General features: G+C 47.5%; 2 long non-coding RNA genes across 2 annotated transcripts in view; both read left to right on the top strand.

The window, feature by feature from the left end:
* Window positions 1-15,921, top strand: part of LOC140419927 (uncharacterized) — a 378,337-nt gene that overhangs the window by 189,844 nt on the left and 172,572 nt on the right. The gene's annotated exons all lie outside the window — the stretch shown is intronic.
* Window positions 10,830-15,723, top strand: LOC140419915 (uncharacterized). The gene is made up of 2 exons (XR_011946088.1): window positions 10,830-11,508; window positions 13,199-15,723. It is a non-coding gene; the product is annotated as an uncharacterized lncRNA (long non-coding RNA).

Below are 15,921 nucleotides of genomic sequence, written 5' to 3'. Positions count from 1 at the left end.
CCATACCATATCCATTTGCGTACAGATCAAATTTAAAGCTCAAATCGTCCTCTTCTAATGGCCCGGATATTGCTACAGCTGTTTTTAACTGGTCCAACCTCCTCTTCGGCAGAAGCTAGGGAATGTGGATTGGGAGCAGCTATTTAAGGGTAAATCCACATTTGAAATGTGGGAGTCTTTTAAGAAAAGGTTGATTAGAGTGCCCCTGAGAAAATCAGGGATAGAAATGGCAAGATTAGGGAACCATGGATGACGGGTGGAATTGTGAGACTAGCTAAGATGAAAAAGGAAGCATACGTAAGATCTAGGCGACTTAAAACTGATGAAGCTTTGGAGCAATATCGGGAAAGTAGGACAGATCTCAAGAGATATGGACAGGGTGGATAGCAACAAACTTTTTCCAGGAGTGGGGGTGTCAATTACAAGGGGTCACGATTTCAAGGTGAGAGGGGGAAAGTTTAAGGGAGATGTGCGTGGAAAGTTTTTACGCAGAGGGTGGTGGGTGCCTGGAACACTTTGCCAGCGGAGATGGTAGAGGCGGGCACGATAGTATAATTTAAGATGCATCTAGACAGATATATAAACAGCGGGGAACAGAGGGAAGTAGATCCTTGGAAAATAGGTGACAGGTTTAGATAAAGGATCTGGATCGGCGCAGGCTGGGAGGGCCAAAGGGCCTGTTCCTGCGCTATAATTTTCTTTGTTCTTCACTGGTCCACCTAAAATCCCCCTTTAAAGTTTCATAAATGGGTCTAGCATAAAGACCAAAGTCTTCCACTACTGGTCTCGAATACCCCAAAATTCCCATGATTTTCTTACCCCCGTTTCGTGAAATCATAGATTATACAGTGCAGAAGGAGGCCATTCGGCCCATCGAGTCTGCACCGGCTCTTGGAAAAAGCACCCTATCCAATGTCAACACCTCCACCCTATCCCCATAACCCAGTAACCCCACCCAACACTAAGGGCAATTTTGGACACTAAGGGCAATTTATTATGGCCAATCCACCTAACCTGCACATCTTTGGACTGTGGGAGGAAACCGGAGCACCCGGAGGAAACGCACGCACACACGGGGAGGATGTGCAGACTCCGCACAGACAGTGACCCAAGCCGGAATCGAACTTGGGACCCTGGAGCTGTGAAGCAATTATGCTACCCACAATGCTACCGTGCTGCCCCATATATACGAAATGGGCACTGCAATTCGAGCAGCTTTCTCTCTCATCCCAACACTGGTTTCCCCACCTGCCCTTGACATTGACTACCCTAGATAGTCGACTTCGCTCCTGCCAATCTGGCATTTCTTTAACCCTATCTTAAACCCTGCTTCATTAAGTGTTTTAATAATTTTGGTCACTCTTTCAACATGTGTCCCCCTGATCATCATCTCCAATTAACACATCATCAATATATACTAAATCCAAATCATCTTTAATCAACTCCCTTACTATTGCCTGAAAGTGGTTCGGGGAATTAACATATCTTTGTGGTAATTTACAGTATATGTAATGTTTAGTGCCAAAGGTAAATGCTGTCTTTTCTCTGCTGTCTGGGTCTAACGGAACACTCCAGAATCCGTTGGCTAAATCTATACTAATTAACTAAGGTTTGCCTGCTACCTTCTCCAATGTAGTTTGTGGATTTATTAAATACCATTTATCCTTTTTTTGTGTGACCTTTGTAATTCGTTACCATTCTAAATGTACCATCAGGCTTGCTAACTGCCTGAAATGGGCAATTCGTCGATGCATTTGTGACTTCTGTTCTAACCCTGCTGTTCTAACTCTTTGATCATTATCTTCAGCTCGCATTTGGCACCTCGGGTCAAGGGATATTGCTTTTACGGCCTGTGTCGGTCTCCCTGGATTGTGTGCTGGAATTGTGTGCTGATTAACCCTGTGTCATTCTTTCTATTGCTAGGTTTGCTTTCCTTATTTCCTCTACGTTATCAATTGGTTTTAATATCTTAATTTATTTCTGCATCTATTTTTATTAATCTTTCCCTGCCATCAGATTCTCATTTCCTGATACTGCAAGTAATACTCCTAAGCTAAGCTCCGGTCCCATATCATTATTCCTTAAAGCTCCGTCTGCAATGTAGTTCACATTCTAAACTTCATTTCTTCTGCTCGTGACTTTCTTGCAAGTCAGCGGGCACTAGGACCCGGTGGAGCTGTGCCGTATCACTTCCACCGACTACCTCCTAATACTGGTCTCATTGGTCCCTGTGTTTCTAGCACCTTACTGCCACAATGCCCCTCTCCACTATCCCAATATAACGCGAGGGCATGTTTTAATTAATTTTTTCATGAAAGCGGTATCCAGCTACAGTCCCCATTCTACCTGCTCTCGGGACTGCCTACCCCCCTGGGGTCAGTGCTTGCAGTGTCCCCTCAAGTTCTGAGTGCTTATACACCAAGGCCCTACAGTAGTCGAATAGTCCCCAGTACTTGCCTAACCCCTCTTACGGTCTGTGGTTTGGGCATCTCTAAAATGGCCTTCTCCTTTCTACTGGGATCTTCCTTTCCCCCTGTGTAATCTTAAAATAAAGTTAAAAATCCATAGTCTTTGCAATATGAAAATCCCCAAATCTTAAATTTGATGTGTAGTGAGTTTACAGAGAAGATACTGAAATCTCTACAAATTTGGAACACACAGAACAACATTTTTAAATGTAGGTACATCATGGCTGCCTCTAACAAAGGAGCACATGGACTCAGTCCACACCAAATGCCTGGTCTTCGCATTTCAATTTAGGTACTTTTGTTCTCTCCTTTTTTTAAGAGCAGCCAAGACTATGCCGAGTTCAAACTAATCATTTACAAATCCCAATTTATACATTTTGATTTTGCTTTTTGTTTACTTCCCGTGAATTGTGTTCTAAATAACTTCCACAATGTTAACCATGATTACTGATTTTCTAAAGACCTTTCAAATACTTACCCCATTTTAAATCTCACTTTAACTGCCGTGTATACCTCCTAATTGATGGGAAACTTTGTTTTCCAAAACACAACATTTTAAAAACTAGGAATACCAGAGAAGTTCACAAATTCTTATTAAACACACACTCATTCATCCACCGGGATCTCCACTCAAACAAAAGGAATTCAAAGCATTATACTTTCATTCATCTCAACCAACTGGACAATAAAAGTTTGAATTTGCACAGAAACACAATGTGTTTTTTCCCTTTTCCCTTCTTCAAAACTGTTAAGTAAATTTAAACAATCCTGAAGCCTCTTCTTTTCTTTTCCGATAGGATTCTGAATTTTCCAAGTCTCTGGTTCCCCCTAGTGGCCATTCATCTGCCAACTCTTTTTCACTCATAAGACATATCTCCCAAGAACAAAATCCAACTTAGCCAATTCTGATTTTACGTAATTGAATTGTCTCCAGAACATTCCATCAGCAGTCCTAACTGAAATGTCTCGGTGACATTCCCTGAACCCGTTAAAGACCTTAACCAAATTAAAGGTAATTTAATACAACCAATTTTAATTTTCAACCCACATGCACGGAACTGAACTATCACTGCAATATTCCCTCAGTTGCTAACTGAATTATCGCCCGATATTCCCTCAATTCTCGTTTAACCCTCAGCCGTACCTACATCGACTGAAATTAAGTTTTCTAATCCACCATATTGAGCTTTGATTTCGTCGAACGATCTTACCCAACCATAGGCGAGTGACCAAACCCTCTTCAGACTGCGAGGCAGAGGAAAACCGACGTGGTCCTTTATAATCTACTCACAACGTGGGCCCATTTCCCCTCCGTCCAAGGCTGGTTTAATTCTGATTTTGCGAATAGTCGGGAATTCGCTCTTGTAATCCCACTCCCGACACCAAATGACGATATTGAGTTCTTTCTGCCCTCAGTCTGGTCTCAGTCAAACCCTGAGTCGGATTGTAGGTATTGATTTATTTTATTTCAAATAGCTTGCAAGCTTCACTCACTCTGATAAAAAGGCAGGAGGCTACATGTCTCTTGAAACTTCCAGAGTGAGTGAGACAAAGGGAGCACAGCATCTGGTTTCACACACCTGGATTCAGCATCAAGTTTAACATACCCACGCCCAAATAAGGCAAGATGGCAAATGCAAAGCTCCCATAGGCTTTCTCCACATTCCTTAACCTGGCCTGAGGCCCCTTTTCCCAGTACCCCCAGCAACAAAGAAATGATCCTAGTGGCTGCCCATCCCCCTCTTCATGCTTTGCAAAATCCCAATTACAGGCAATTACAGACTGCTACCCATTTTTTCCAGCCTAAGCTAGAGATGTTTAAAAGTCCGCTAACCTAACTCCTTATTCTACTGTAGTAAGATTTTACTCCTAACTTGGCCTAACTACCCATCATGCCTTTCTGTTCATTTCCTCACTGGCATACTCACTTAGGTTGGCCACTGAGTTCTTGAATATGGACCAGTCCAGTGATTCCAAGCAGTCGCGTAGGAATTCTTCCTTTGCCGTGGATCAGCATTGTACGACCTTCTTAACTGGATTATCCCGCTTAAGTTTCTGCTTGTATGCTGGGAGAAGGAGCACCGTCTTGTGGCCCGATCTTCCGAAGTACGATCAGGGGATGGATCAGTAGGCTCCTTTGATGTTTGTGTAGAAATGGTTAAGGATGTCGGGGCCCCTGTTGGGACAGGAGATGTGTTGCTGGACTTTTGGCAGTACACTCTTGAGGTTGGCCTGGTTGAAGCCCCCGGCGACGATGAACATGCCTCCGGGTATTCTGTTTCATTGTTATTTATTGCTGTGTTCAATTCATCTAGCACCTTCTTCACTTCCACCTGGGGTGGGATGTAGACGACCGTGATGATGGCAGAAGAGAATTCCCATGGAAGACAGTAAGGGCAGCACTACACAGTCAGGTATTCCAGGTCTGGGAGCAGTAGTTTGCCACGGCCGCCACATCCGAGCACCAGGAGAAGTTGAGGCAACAAGCTCCTCCAGACCCAGAGTCCTCAACCGCTCCTCATATAACAAACGTTTCATTCCATGACTTATTCCTTTGAACCTCTTCTGGACCCCCTCCAAAGCCAGCACATCCTTCCTTAGGTACGGAGCCCACAACTGCTCACAGTATTCCAAATGGGGTCTGACCAGAGCCATAAATATGTCCCAGAAGTACATCCCCAATTTTGAATTCTGGCTCTCTCGACATAGATGCCAACATTGCATTTGCCTTCCTTTTTTTTTTAAATAATATTTTATTGAAAATTTTTGGTCAACCAACACAGTACATTGTGCATCCTTTACACAACATTATAACAATACAGATAATAATGACCTTTTTTATTTAAACAAGAACAAAAGAAAACAACAACAAATAAATAAATATTAAATAACAAAAAATAAAAACTAGCCCTAATTGGCAATTGCCTTGTCTCAGGCCACCCCCCCCCCCCCCCCCCCCCCCACCCCCCACCCCCCAAGCCCTGGGCTGCTGCTGCTGCCTTCTTTGTTCTCCCCTATCTATCTTTCCGCAAGATATTCGACGAACGGTTGCCACCGCCTAGTAAACCCTTGAGCCGACCCCCTTAGGACGAACTTAATCCGCTCTAACTTTATGAACCCCGCCATATCATTTATCCAGGTCTCCACCCCCGGGGGCTTGGCTTCTTTCCACATTAGCAATATTCTGCGCCAGGCTACTAGGGACGCAAAGGCCAAAACATCGGCCTCTTTCGCCTCCTGCACTCCCGGCTCTTGTGCAACCCCAAATATAGCCAACCCCCGGCTTGGTTCGACCCGGACTCCTACTACTTTCGAAAGCACCTTTGTCACCCCCATCCAAAACCCCTGTAGTGCCGGGCATGACCAAAACATATGGGTATGATTCGCTGGGCTTCTCGAGCACCTCACACACCTATCCTCCACCCCAAAAAATTTACTGAGCCGTGTTCCAGTCATATGTGCCCTGTGTAATACCTTAAACTGAATCAGGCTTAGCCTGGCGCACGAGGACGACGAGTTTACCCTGTTTAGGGCATCTGCCCACATCCCCTCCTCAATCTCCTCCCCTAGCTCTTCTTCCCATTTCCCTTTTAGTTCGTCCATCATAGTCTCCCCTTCGTCTCTCATTTCCCTATATATATCCGACACCTTACCGTCCCCCACCCATTTCTTTGAGATGACTCTGTCCTGCACCTCTTGTGTCGGGAGCTGCGGGAATTCCCTCACCTGCTGCCTCGCAAAAGCCCTCAATTGCATATACCTGAATGCATTCCCTTGGGGCAACCCATATTTCTCGGTCAGCGCTCCCAGACTCGCAAACTTCCCATCCACAAATAGATCTTTCAATTGCGTTATACCTGCTCTTTGCCACATTCCATATCCCCCATCCATTCCCCCCGGGGCAAACCTATGGTTGTTTCTTATCGGGGACCCCCCCAGTGCTCCGGTCTTTCCCCTATGTCGTCTCCACTGTCCCCAAATCTTCAGTGTAGCTACCACCACCGGACTCGTGGTATAGTTCCTTGGTGAGAACGGCAATGGGGCTGTCACCATAGCCTGCAGGCTGGTCCCCCTACAGGACGCCCTCTCTAATCTCTTCCACGCCGCTCCTTCCTCCTCTCCCATCCACTTACTCACCATTGAAATATTAGCGGCCCAATAATACTCACTTAGGCTCGGTAGTGCCAGCCCCCCCCTATCCCTACTACGCTGTAAGAATCCCTTCCTCACTCTCGGAGTCTTCCCGGCCCAAACAAAACCCATAATACTCTTTTCTATCCTTTTGAAAAAAGCCTTCGTGATCACCACCGGGAGACACTGAAACACAAAAAGGAATCTCGGGAGGACCACCATCTTAACTGCCTGCACCCTCCCTGCCATTGACAATGCTACCATGTCCCATCTCTTGAAATCTTCCTCCATCTGTTCCACCAACCGCGTCAAATTTAGCCTGTGCAATGTGCCCCAATTCTTAGCTATCTGGATCCCCAGGTAACGAAAGTCTCTTGTTACCTTCCTCAACGGTAGGTCTTCTATTTCTCTACTCTGCTCCCCTGGATGCACCACAAACAGCTCACTCTTTCCCATGTTCAATTTATACCCTGAAAAATCCCCAAACTCCCCAAGTATCCGCATTATTTCTGGCATCCCCTCCGCTGGATCCGCCACATATAGTAGCAGATCATCCGCATATAAAGATACCCGGTGTTCTTCTCCTCCCCTAAGTATTCCCCTCCATCCCTTGGAACCTCTCAGCGCTATCGCCAGGGGCTCAATCGCCAGTGCAAACAGTAATGGGGACAGAGGACATCCCTGCCTTGTCCCTCTATGGAGCCGAAAATATGCCGATCCCCGTCCATTCGTGACCACACTCGCCACTGGGGCCCTATACAACAGCTGCACCCATCTAACATACCCCTCTCCGAACCCAAATCTCCTCAACACCTCCCACAGATAATCCCACTCCACTCTATCAAATGCTTTCTCGGCATCCATCGCCACTACTATCTCCGTTTCACCCTCTGGTGGGGCCATCATCATTACCCCTAACAACCTCCGTATGTTCGTGTTCAGCTGTCTCCCCTTCACAAACCCAGTTTGGTCCTCATGAACCACCCCCGGGACACATTCCTCTATTCTCATTGCCATTACCTTGGCCAAGACCTTGGCATCTACATTGAGGAGGGAGATTGGTCTGTAGGACCCGCATTGTAGCGGATCCTTTTCCTTCTTTAAAAGAAGCGATATCGTCGCTTCTGACATAGTCGGGGGCAGTTGTCCCCTTTCCTTTGCCTCGTTGAAGGTCCTCGTCAGTAGCGGGGCGAGCAAGTCCAAATATTTTCTGTAAAATTCAACTGGGAATCCGTCCGGTCCCGGGGCCTTTCCCGTCTGCATGTTCCTAATTCCTTTCACCACTTCTTCTACCGTGATCTGTGCTCCCAATCCCATCCTTTCCTGCTCTTCCACCTTGGGAATTTCCAGCCGATCCAAAAACTCCATCATTCTCTCCCTCCCATCCGGGGGTTGAGCTTCATACAATTTTTTATAAAATGTCTTAAACACTTCATTCACTCTCTCCGCTCCCCGCTCCGTCTCTCCATCTTCGTCTCTCACCCCCCCTATTTCCCTCGCTGCTCCCCTTTTCCTCAATTGGTGTGCCAGCAATCTGCTCGCCTTCTCTCCATATTCATACTGTACACCCTGCGCCTTCCTCCATTGTGCCTCTGCAGTGCCTGTGGTCAGCAAGTCAAATTCCACATGCAGCCTTTGCCTTTCCCTATACAGTCCCTCCTCTGGTGCTTCCGCATACTGTCTGTCCACCCTCAAAAGTTCTTGCAACAACCGCTCCCGTTCCTTACTCTCCTGCTTCCCTTTATGTGTCCTTATTGATATCAGCTCCCCCCTAACCACCGCCTTCAACGCCTCCCAGACCACTCCCACCTGAACCTCCCCATTGTCATTGAGTTCCAAGTACTTTTCAATGCATCCCCTCACCCTTAAGCACACTCCCTCATCCGCCATTAGTCCCATATCCATTCTCCAGGGTGGACGCCCTCTTGTTTCCTCCCCTATCTCCAAGTCTACCCAGTGTGGGGCATGATCCGAAATGGCTATAGCCGTATATTCCGTTCCCCTCACCCTCGGGATCAATGCCCTACCCAACACAAAAAAGTCTATGCGTGAATAGACTTTATGGACATAGGAGAAAAACGAGAACTCCTTACTCCTAGGTCTACTGAATCTCCACGGGTCCACCCCTCCCATCTGCTCCATAAAATCCTTAAGCACCTTGGCTGCTGCCGGCCTCCTACCAGTCCTGGACTTCGACCTATCCAGCCTTGGTTCCAACACCGTGTTAAAGTCTCCCCCCATTATCAGCTTTCCGGTCTCTAGGTCTGGGATGCGTCCTAGCATTCGCCTCATAAAATTGGCATCGTCCCAATTCGGGGCATACACGTTTACCAACACCACCATCTCTCCCTGTAATTTGCCACTCACCATCACGTATCTGCCCCCGTTATCCGCCACTATAGTCTTTGCCTCGAACATTACCCGCTTCCCCACTAATATAGCCACCCCCCTGTTTTTCGCATCCAGCCCCGAATGGAACACCTGCCCTACCCATCCTTTGCGCAACCTAACCTGATCTATCAGTTTCAGGTGCGTTTCCTGTACCATGACCACATCTGCTTTAAGTTTCTTAAGGTGTGCGAGTACTCGTGCCCTCTTTATCGGCCCGTTAAGCCCCCTCACGTTCCACGTGATCAGCCGAGTTGGGGGGCTTCCCACCCCCCCCCCTTGCCGGTTAGCCATCATCTTTTTCCAGCTTCTCGCCCAGTTCCCACGCGGCTGTATTTCTCCCAGACGGTGCCCCCCCGCCCATCCTTTCCCGCACCCACTCCCCCCTTTCCCCAGCAGCAGCAACCCAGTAATTCCCCCCTCCCCCCCCCCCCCCCCGCTAGACCCCCCGCTAGCGTAATTACTCCCCCCATGTTGCTCCCAGAAGTCAGCAAACTCTGGCTGACCTCGGCTTCCCCCCGTGATCACGGCTCGCCCCGTGCGGCGCCCCCTCCTTCCTGCTTCTCTATTCCCGCCATAATTATCATAGCGCGGGAACCAAGCCCGCGCCTCTCCCTCGGCCCCGCCTCCCATGGCCAACGCCCCATCTCCTCTCCCTCCCCACCTCCCCCATCACCACCTGTGGGAGAAAGAAAAGTTACCATACCGCAGGATTAATCATACAATCCCTCTTCGCCCCCCCCCCACCCGTCCCACCACTTTGTCCAAACGTTCATTTTCGTAGTCCAATCATTCCAATTTTTCTTCTACAATAAAAGTCCACGCTTCATCCGCCGTCTCAAAGTAGTGGTGCCTCCCTTGATATGTGACCCACAGTCTTGCCGGTTGCAGCATTCCAAACTTTATCTTTTTTTTGTGAAGTACCGCTTTGGCCCGATTAAAGCTCGCCCTCCTTCTCGCCACCTCCGCACTCCAATCTTGATAGACGCGGATCACCGCGTTCTCCCATTTACTACACCGAGTTTTCTTCGCCCATCTAAGGACCATTTCTCTATCCTTAAAGCGGAGAAATCTCACCACTATGGCTCTGGGAGCTTCTCCTGCTCTCGGTCCTCGCACCATAACTCGGTATGCTCCCTCCACCTCCAACGGACCCGTCGGGGCCTCCACTCCCATTAACGAGTGCAGCATCGTGCTCACATATGCCCCGACGTCCGCCCCCTCCACACCTTCAGGAAGGCCAAGAATCCTCAAGTTGTTCCTCCTTGCGTTATTTTCCAGTGCCTCCAACCTCTCCACAGATCGTTTCTGGTGTGCCTCCTGTATCTCCGACTTCACCACCAGGCCCTGTATGTCGTTTTCATTCTCTGCTGCTTTCGCCTTCACGACCCGAAGCTCCTGCTCCTGGGTCTTTTGTTCCTCTTTCAGCCCTTCAATCGCCTGTAATATCGGGGCCAACAACTCTTTCTTCATTTCCTTTTTAATCTCCTCCACGCAGCGTTTCAAAAACTCTTGTTGTTCAGGGCCCCATATGAAACTGCCACCTTCCGACGCCATCTTGGTTTCTGCTTGCCTTCCTTGCCGTTGTTCCAAAGGATCCGCTGCAATCCGGCCACTTTCCTCTCCTTTTTCCATCCGTGTCCAGGGGGAACACCCTTCTGGTTTACCGCACGGTGTTTTCAGCCGTTAAAATTGCCGTTGGGGCTCCTATCAAGAGCCCAAAAGTCCGTTTCACAGGGAGCTGCCGAAACGTGCGACTCAGCTGGTCATCGCCGCACCCGGAAGTCCTGCATTTGCCTTCCTAACTGCAGACTGAACCTGCACGTTAAAATTAAGAGATCCCTCTGTAACACTGAGTATTGCAATCTCTTCATTTAAATAGGATACTGCTTCTCTATTCCTCCTGCCAAAGTGACCATGTTCACATTTTCCCACATTACACTCCATTTGCAACTTTTTACCCACTCACTTAACATGTCTGTGCCTTTTTGGAGACTCCCTACAACCTATTGACAATTTACAAAATACCACAAACAGCAATGTGACGATGACCAGATGAAGACATGGAATATTTTGTATTCACTGAAGCAACAAATGGGATTCCGGTATCACACCTCAGTTGGAATTCTGCCACCACTGCAATTCACTTTTCCCACTAGCAACCCACCCCTGCCCATAGCTTTCCCAGGGCCTGCTGTGACTTCAATGGGAAATCCCATTGACAAGCAGCGGGAGTATGAGATCGCACTGCCAGCAAATGGGGAGCCATCGAGAAGCGCACGGATGGGGAACCGGAGAATACTGCCCCTCATTAAAAAATGGCACCTCCAACAGAGCAGCACTCCCTCAGCACTGCACAAGAGAGCGGCCGTGCATTTTGTTCTCCAGTCCTGAATGAGGACATGAGCCCAGAACCTTTCAATTCAGAGGCAAGAGTGTTACCCACTGAGCCCTGACTGACAGTGAGGTTGAAGAGGACTGGGAGGAGGATGTGAGGAGCTTCAAAAGCATCACAAACCAGGTGGGCCGAATGGCATGTTTCTTCCATGTCCATTCTTATGTAATTTCAATCAGTGGATTGTTATAGACCGGATTTGTTGATTTCACACCAAGGATTTGTTTGGCTGCAATGCTGAAAGTGAACTATTTTATTGCAAAATAATTTCAGCTGAGAGACCCTGAATAACTGAGGAGACATCACAAAAAACACATCATAGAATTTACAGTGCAGAAGGAGGCCATTCGGCCCATCGAGTCTGCACCGGCCCTTACAAGAGCAACTCACTCAAGCCCATGTAGCTACCATTTCCCCGCAGCCCAGCAACCCCCACTTAACCTTTTTGGACACTAAGGGCAATTTAGCTTGGCCAATCCACCTAACCCGCATATCTTTGGACTGTGGGAGGAAACCGGAGCACCCGGTGGAACCCCACGCACACACGGGGAGAACATGCAGACTCCGCACAGACAGTGACCCAGCCGGGAATCGAACCTGGGACCCTGGAGCTGTGAAGCAACTGTGCTAACCACTATGCTACCGTGCTGCCCAAAGATACACTGATAACCCAGCAAATCAGCAGCCCAACTGATCCCACATCAAGGACATGACACAGGTTGTTCAATCCAAATCTGGTTCATTTGACCTAAATCCAGAACATTAAATTCCAGCCCAGTTACAGGGGGCTCTAACATCAGCGACAATATGCTCCAATCTTCAGAATAAATATGGTTTGGTCCTGAACAGCAGCAATATCAGCAGAATCGTTGTCCCTCTCAAACGACAAGCCTCTGTCCCCTGCACACTCCCTCCTCCCTCTTGATGGTAACACTAATTCATCCCACTATACTGCTCCCGCTTTCCCCCAAGTTATCCTCCCCTGAAGGGGCTGATTCTCGAGTTCAGTTTCACACTCACCTATTGCCCTCCCCAATATGTCACCTGAAGTTAACACACTGTTTTGCTAAGGGGGAGATCCCAATCAAATCCTGTGACTATGCACATGTACTATGTGTCAGGTGGAGTTACCGCGCCCCCACTCCTCCACTTTTCATCCCAGTCCCAGGAGTTTGGTGACGGCTCCGGATGATTAATGGCGGCCGGGGCACCCACAACCCCCCGCGCTGGGGAAACCGTTCTGTCCGCCGCACGGGCGGGTGGTCTGGGTGTGCGCATGTCCAACGGCAGGGGAGGATGCGCATGTGCAGTACAAAGCCCATCCCCTGACCTTCCTGCTGGGGTGTTAACCAATGGGAAGAGTTACAAGACCGGAAGGATTGTGCCCCTCCAATCAGAGCGCGGGCTTTGTGTGACTAAAGAATAAGTTTTACACAGACTGGAACTTCCTCCCGTCTCCAATGTCTGTGAGTAAAACACTTTTTCAATTGGTGACTTGCAGCAACTGAAGAGAACAGAAGTCTATATAGTAACACATTTTTCGTCCAGTAATATAGACGTATATCTGTCTGGCAGCTGCATGAAGATTTTCAGGTCTCTGTCCAGGATAGGAAGCAGTGGGCAGGGATCTGTCAATCAGCACCTTCAGGAGAATTGGGAGGGTGAATATTAGATACAGCAGAGGGAGAGTGTGTGGGATGGAGATTTAGAGCTTTGAGGACTGAGAGAGAAAAGGATGTTCTATGGAAACTAGAATGGTCTGTTCTGAATTTCTATTCACAATTGATAGTGATAGCTTTGTAAACTTATTTTACAGGATATCAGAAGAGGAGAATTTGCAGACAGAAACTCAAATGAATTGTCACTTCAAGAGTCTCTCCATTAATCGGGGTCTGAATATCATTGGCCTTTGAATCTAGAAGGAGAAATGTTTCTCTATCTTGTCTGCTTCAAAAGATTTAAAACATCAGTGTGACTGGAAAAGCACCAAGACACACACATACCCGAATGAGTGTGTTCCAGTGCACGGACTGTGGAAAGAGCTTTAACCGGTTACACAGATTGAAAACACCTTGCATCATTTACAGCGGGGAGAGAATGTACCAGTGCTCTGTGTGCACATGATCGTCAAACTTGGAGAAACACAAGAACACCCCATCATGGAAAAACCATGGAAATGTGGGGACTGTGGAAAGGGATTCAGAGCGCAGTACGAGCTGGAAAGGCAGAGACTCAGTCACACTGGAGAGAGGCCATTCATCTGTTGTGAGTGTGAGAATGGATTCACTCGGTTAGCCCACCTGCAGACACATCAGAGAGTACACACCAGGGAGAGCCATTCACCTACTCTCAATGTGGGATGGGATTCGCTCAGTTATCTCACCTGCTGCAGCACCATGTAACTCACACCAATGAGAGACCCTTTAAATGCTCTGACTGTGGGAGTAGTTTCAAAAGCTCTCGTGTACTGATGATCCACCAGCGCATTCACACTGAGGAGAGACCGTTCATCTGCTCTCACTGCACAAAGAGGTTCAGAACATCATCCGACTTGATGAGACACCAGCGGGTTCACACCGGGGAGAGGCCGTGCACCTGTCCTGACTGTGGGAAGAGATTCAGTGATTCATCTGCCCTGTTAATACACCAGCGAGTCCACACTGGAAAGAGGCCATTCACCTGCTCAGAGTGTGGGAAAGGATTCACTCAGTCATGCAACCTGCTGAGACACCAACAAATTCACAAGTGATGGCAGGGGTTAGATTCTGCTGTTAATCACATCCAGGACTGAATCATGTTCTTTCTGACACTTGGTGAAGTGGGAGGGTCGGAGGGTTTCTTTCTGTTGGACTTGCCGGTCTCACGACTCTGCTTCTAGTGGGCTGATGCTCTTTGAGCCTGGGAGAGCACATTTCCACTGAAATGATCCACAAAAGTTGATGAAGGACTTTTATTTTATCCTGGATAGCAAATAATGTTTTTCCCCCACTACAGGTAGATCTAAAATAAATACATTTGTCTCTGCTCCATTGAGTCTACAGCACAGGGCCAGGCCAGTCGGCTCAATTGGTCTCTGTCAGTATTTATGCTCCAAATGAGCCTCCACCCACCCCTCTTCATTTCCCTCCATCAGCATCGCCTTCTATTCCTTTCTCCCTCATGTATGTATCTACCTTCCCCGTCAATGTATTAATACTGTTCACCTCAACCACTCACTGTGGGAGTGAGTTCCACATTCTCACCACTCGCTGGGTAAAGAGGTTTCTCATGAAATCCCTATTGGATTATTGAACCCCTTCATAATCTTAAAGACTTCCATCCCGTCACCCTTTAGTCTTCTCTTTTCTAGAGAAAAGCAGCCCCAGCCTTTCCTGAGGGTGAAATGCTCTCAGTTCTGGTATTAATCTTGTGAATCTTTGTTGCACCTTCTCCAGTGCCTCGATTTCCTTTTACTAAATGGAGATCACAGATGTTGACAGTGCTCCCAGTGTAGTCTAACCCTGGGTCTAAACAAGTTGAACATAACCTCCCTGCTTTTCAATTCTATCCCTCCAGAATGGAACCCTATATATGGGCTCCACACCTTAGGAAAGAAGTGACATTCTCAGAGAGGATGCAGAGGAGATTTATGAGAATGGACCAGGGATGAGGGACTTCAGTTAGTTAGAGAGACTGGAGCAGCTGAAATTGTTAGTTGAGAGTCATGAGGGCACAGAAGGAGACCATACAGCCCATCGATTCCCTGTTGGCTCTGGAGCAAATCAGTCAGTCCCAGTGCCCTGTTCTAACCTTGTAGCTCTGCAATTTAGTTCCCTTAAATATCAATCCAATTTCTGTTTAAAATCCTCCATTGTCTTCATTTCCACCCACCTCACAGGCAGCGAGTTCCAGATCATTACCATTCGCTGTATTACAATATTCTCCCTCACGTGTCTCCCCCCCACATCTCTTAACCAAATCCTGAAATATGTTATCCCCTTCATCCTTGTCCCACCAGCTAATGGGAACAACTTTTCTTTATCCATCTTACCTAAACCTGTCATAGTCTTGACCACCTCTATCAAATCTCCCCTCGACCTCCTTTGCTCCAAGGTGAACAATCCCAAGCTGACACGAACAAACAAACAGAATATGTTAATACCTGGGATCAGATGGGAATGTATAATTTCCGTTTGAAAGATACTGGGAATATTATCCTGGACAATAAATGATTGGAATACTTTACCTTGGGTGTGGTTGAATGGAATATATCAATCTGGTATCCTCCGACGTTCTAGTGAAAGAATGTTCTAATGTGGAGACGAGATGAATAAATTGATCACTTTCTCTTGGAAATATTTACATCCTGGCCCATGAAATTTGTTTTAAAGAAATCCACATTTGAAAGCCTGGCCATAACATGAAATATCAGGATCATAACAGGGGAGATAAGAAAGACAGACATTCACTTTGATATTTTCATCAGCGCATCTGAGAGTTAAGAATATGTGGCATGATTTTGGGATACCGGTGTGGGTGTGCAGATGTGATTTGTTAGAT

The sequence above is a fragment of the Scyliorhinus torazame genome, chromosome 5, assembly GCF_047496885.1.
Source record: "Scyliorhinus torazame isolate Kashiwa2021f chromosome 5, sScyTor2.1, whole genome shotgun sequence".
Lineage (NCBI taxonomy): Eukaryota > Metazoa > Chordata > Chondrichthyes > Carcharhiniformes > Scyliorhinidae > Scyliorhinus > Scyliorhinus torazame.
Note: the sequence above shows the minus strand (reverse complement) of the source record. Positions and strands in the feature narration are given on the sequence as shown.